Source organism: Elephantulus edwardii, unplaced genomic scaffold (genome assembly GCF_000299155.1).
Source record: "Elephantulus edwardii isolate Elephantulus edwardi_28Jun2011 unplaced genomic scaffold, EleEdw1.0 scaffold00285, whole genome shotgun sequence".
Lineage (NCBI taxonomy): Eukaryota > Metazoa > Chordata > Mammalia > Macroscelidea > Macroscelididae > Elephantulus > Elephantulus edwardii.
Window position 1 is genome coordinate 2954507 of NW_006400035.1, and position 5539 is coordinate 2960045.

Genomic DNA, 5539 nt, shown 5'->3' on the forward strand with positions numbered 1-5539 from the left:
ACAATGACAGACACATAGATCAATGGAATAGAATTGAGACTCCAGAAATCAGCCCATCTACCTATGGTTAACTGATAAGGAAATGAAATCAGTTAAGTGGGGAAATGACAGCCTTTTTAACAAATGGTGTTGGCAAAATTGGAAAACTATTTGCAGAAGACTTAAGCAAGCAAGATCCACACCTCCCTCCATACACAAAACCCAACTCTAGGTGGATCATGGACCTAGGACTGAAACCAAGTACTATGAACTTCATTAAAGAAAAGCTTGGACGAACTCTAGAAGTCCTAACCCACAATGTAAGAAGTCTTCCAAACATCCTGGTAAATCTACAACAAGGAGAGGATAAAATAGATGAATGGGACCTTCTAGGAATATATTCCCTATGCACATCCAAAACTCCAACAGAGTAAAAAGGGAAGCCACAGACTGGGGAAAAAATTAATTTGGTAATGACATGTCAAACAAGGGACTTATATCTAGAATTTAAAGAATACTCTAGCACCACAACAAGATAAAGGTAAATAACCCACTTGAAAAAATGGGCACAGGATATGAACAGACACTTCACCAAAGAAGACTTTCAGATGGCCAACAAGCACATGAAGAAATATTCAAAATCTCTAGCTCTAAGAGATACGCAAATCAAACATCTATGAGATATCATCATCTCACCCCATTAAGAATAGCAAAATTTAATGGAACAGCAAACATCAAATGCTTACGATGTTGCAGAGAAACTGGAACCCTTATTTACTGTTGGTATAGTGTAAAATGATACAACCACTATTAAAGGCAGTATGGCGCTTTATCAAAAAGTTGCAAAACCCCCCAAACACTTTTGACCCAACAATTCCATTACTGGGATATATCCTAAAGAAACCATAACTGTCACCCAAGCCAATATATGCACACCCATGTTGATTGCTTCTTTGTTCACAATAGCAAAGACCTGGAAACACCCCAAGTGCCTATCAACAAACGAATGGATAGAGAAGCTCTGGTACACTCACCCAATGGAAAACCATGTTGCATTGAAAAACAAGAAACTCATTAAATATTATACAAAATGGGTGATCCTTGAGGACATTATGTTGAGTGAAATATCTTATTTACACAAGGATAAGTATTACATAGGGCCACTGTTCTAAAATGGGACTGATAATGGGGTTGAGGGAAGACTGAGAAAGAGGGGATAAATAATGTATACTGCATTGAAAGAGATGAGGGAGATAACTGTTTAAAAGGGATATATGATTACGTATAATTGTCATGAGAGGAATCCAAAATGAAGGCTGCACAGTGGAGTGGACTTGGAGGGAGGGATTGTATAACAATGAAAGACTTTTTCTTTTACTTTTCAAAGAGAAGAGCGAATTGAGGCAAGAGAGTGGGCAGGGAGAAAAGTGCAACAATGAATAAATGGAAACCCTAAGTCTCTGTAAAATCCCATTAAAATTAATTTTAAAAGTCTATTGTTGTGTATTGTAGAGTCAGAACTGACTCATAGCTGACCCTCCGGCAGGTTTTCAGAGACACTTAATTGCACAGGAGGAGACTGCCCATCTTTCTCTCATAGAGCAGCAGGTGGCTTTGAACTGTGTGCCTTCAGGATTGTAACATAGCTTCTTGCCACTAGGCCAGCAAAGCATTGTTGAATATAGTGCTAGGAGATGGAATGCAACCTCAACTCAAAATGAAACTGAGGAAGAGCTGCCTCCTCCAAGTAGAGCCTACCATGGCAATGCAGCCGGAATAAAGCTTTCAGCCAATGAAAGACTAGCATTTGCTGATGCAGCACAATTCAAAATCAGGAAAAACAGCTGCAAATATCCATCAGTAGTTAGAACCTGGAATAGATAATGTATTATCCTAGGAACGTTGAAAATTGTATAAAATGAAATGGAACCTTAAAGATTGACATTCTAGGTATCAGTAAGCTGAGATGGAGTGCTATCAATCATTTTGAATCAATTACATCATCTACTATACTAAGAAGGACAAATTGAAGAGGAATGATATCACAGGTTTCTTTTCTTTTGAAAATAGGCCTATTTTTAATTACTTAAAAACAAAAGGTGACTTATTTTTTAACCCTTTACTATTGAGATGTATCAAACATTCTAAGACCAAACAGATTGTGCCCTGCTCAGCAGCAAGGACCAGAAACTAGATGCTGAAGATCCATGAAGGTGAATGCTGTGGGTTGGGGTTCCAGCTCTCAGTCAAGTCTTCAAGAAACCATGATCCAAGGCTTGTGTTCACAATTAAGGTGTTATACAGGAAGTTCTTGAAATTTATTTCAATCCCAGACACCAAACTTGTTTGATGACACAGATCTCCACAAAATTTGCATTTTCATATCATATGATAGAGAGGAGTAAAACTATCAGCCAGATTTTGGGCTTTTTATGTGCTCTTTCTTCACAGCACTCATGAGTAGTGATGGTGGTGATGATGGTGACAATGTGCTAGGGACTGCTGTGCATCCCAGCATGAGTTCCCATCCTCTGAGCGTCCACAGAAGGGAAGTAGATTGATCCTGGAGCCCTCATGAAAGGAGATGGTGATCCCATTGAAATATGTGTGGTCCAAAACCTGGGTTTGGAATTGGGCTGATTCCTGGGGATGGAGGTGAGGTAAGATTGGCCACTGCTGGAGGTACACTTGGGGGCAGGTTGAAGTAATTGACAGAGACTTCTTCAGCTACAGGAGGAGGGGGAAGAGTTCCTGGCAATACCGGAACTGGCTCCAGTTTGATTGTAGAAGATCCATCCTTCTCTTTTTCTTTTCCTCTGGCTTCCTGGGACTTTCCCCATTTCATATTGTGTCTTCAGCCATTAACAATCAACTTACTGAAGGACTTCTCCGCAGCCACTTCTGCAGCTTGCCTTGTGGCAAACTGAATTAAAGCACACGTCTGTCTTCGCACAATAATGACCATTTGGATCTCTCCAAATGGATAGAAATGGTTCCTTAGGTCTGTCTTTGTATTGGCACCATTGACACCAACATATAACTTGTTGATTGTTTTGTCCTCTGGTGGAACCAGACAAGGCATCATTAATGGATGCTCGTTTTAGGAGTTTTTCTGCAACAGGGTAATTGATTCCATAATATTAGTCTTTAACATTCTGATCAGCCAGGAGTCCTCTTTAGCATCTGTGAGGTTCTCATGTCTGTAGGGACACTCCTCTCCTCTCTTGCACTCTCCTTTCACCCAGAAGGAGCAAATGTGAGGCTGATTCCTTTTGTAGAAGGGTATGGTCTGGACCAGTTTGAGCAGCATGTAGATGTCGCTTTCCATAGTATACCTCTCCACATTCTGTGTGTAGTATTCTTTGTTAACATTTGACTTTGACATGTCATCCTTACAAAGCAATTCTGCATCACAAACCTGGATGGGTAACCAATATTCGAGGTCCAAGAAGAAGGTCTGACAAACATTTTTTAATTTGAAGCAGGTTTGGCATACTTCAGTCTTCTTGAAACGCATTTGGACCCCAGAGTACTATCAAGACACTGTGCATGGCCTGGAACAAATATGGAATTCCTTCCCATACATTTCTTTGGTCATTTGGATATATGGATTTTCTCCAAGACACATCTGGCACAAAATGAGGAAGCCTGTATCCATTTCTGCCTGTTGTAGGTGTTTGAATCTAGAGATGTAGCCATCTTGAGAGAGTCTGGAAGTAAAGCAGCTGTGGCTTCAGAGTAGGAAGAAAAGACTGCCACAGTCTCAGCTCTGGACTCTAGACGTCAAATTTACACAGGTATCATATTTTTCAAAAAGCCTATCTTAAGATTGATCCTGAAATAGTATGCTGTGAATGATAGGATACTACCTATACATATACAAGGAAAAGATTTTAATATAATTATCAATAAAGTATGCACTATAGCAACTAAAGTCAGAGTAGACAAAATTGAGAATTTTTATCAATGTTATAGTGTGAAATTGATTAGAAATTCATCAAGATACATTAAAATGAATGAGGACTGGAATGCAAAAGTTGGAAACAAAAAAAGAAACAATAATAGCTGGAAAATATGGCCATGATAACAGAAATGAGACTGGATATTGAATGACAGAATTTTTTACAAGAAGTGAATTATTCTTTGCAAATATGTAAAAAGCCAAACAACCCCAAACATAAACAGTGACTTATAAACACGGACCTTATGTGATGCATTAGACAAATCAGATTGACTACATCAGTGGAGAAGTTCATTATTAACAGTCACAACAATGAAATAGTTGACTGTGAAACAGACCATCAACTATTCACATGTAATCTCCTATTAAAGGTGAAAAAAATGAACACATGCCCATGAGAACCAAAATAAGACCTTGCATCTGTCCTATCCGAATGTAAAAAGCACCTCAAGAATCTATTTGGTTCATTAAAAACCAATGACAAAAGACCAGACAAATTATACACCATCCATGAAGAAAGTAAAATGCCACTATAAATACAAAGAAGAAAGACCAAAATGAATGTTAAAGTACATGTTGAAAATTAAACTAGAATGAAGGAAAGGGGGGGGGAAAGCCAAAATAAGGGTAGGAGAATGGAACAGAAGATTTCAAATGGCAACGCAAGAAGACCAAGCAAAGTGGGATAACAAAATGTTCTTGCAAAGAGCTGGAGTCAGAAAACCAAAAGATATAACACATTTAGTATTTCTAAAGATGAAAAAAATTAAAGAAAAGAAAAAAATAATTGAGCCTGGACTTGAAAATACTGAAGTATTCTATGGGCAAACTCGTCAGTGATAGAGGAAGTATCAAAATATGATGGAAGGAATATAGAGAGTCACTGTATAAAAAAGACTTGGCTGACATTTAACACATCAGAAAGTAGAATATGATGAGGAACTAATAATACTGAAGGAAGAAGTCCAAGGTGTAATGAAGCTACTTGCCAAAAATAAGGCCCCAGGAATTGATGCAATACCAGTTGGAATGTTTCAGTAAACAGATGTAGTCTTGGACATGCGCATCAGATTATGCTGACAAAATTGGAAGACAGTTACCTGGCCAACTGATGGGAAGAGGTCCATATTATTCCTATTAAAGAAAACGGTGATCCAACAGAGGGTTGCAATTATTGAAGTGAAGATTATTTAGATTACTTTTAAGATGCAAGTAAACATGCAAGTAAAATCTTGCTGAAGATTATTAAAAAAATGGATGGAAAAATACATAATCAGGGAACTTCCAGAGATTCAAGCTTGATTCAGAAGAGTCTGTGGAAGATGAGATATAATTTCTGATGTCAGATAGATAATAGATAAAAGCAGAGAATACCGTAGGGATTTTAATTTGTGTTTTCTTGATTATGCAAAGGCATTTGATATGTGGCTCATAAAAAGTAATGGATAACACTGAGAAGAATAGCATGAATTAGGTTTAGGAAAACAAGAAGACCAAAAAGCAGATCTCTCCACAGAACAAAGGAACATCGTTGTTCTTGTTGTTATGTACCGTCGAGTCACTTGCGACTCATAGTGACCCTATGTACAACAGCCCTAA

General features: G+C 38.1%; 2 pseudogenes; both read right to left on the reverse strand.

The window, feature by feature from the left end:
* LOC102858861 overlaps positions 1 to 5539 on the reverse strand; it is a 157739-nt pseudogene that overhangs the window by 104621 nt on the left and 47579 nt on the right.
* LOC102855594 lies at positions 2472 to 3678 on the reverse strand (annotated as a pseudogene).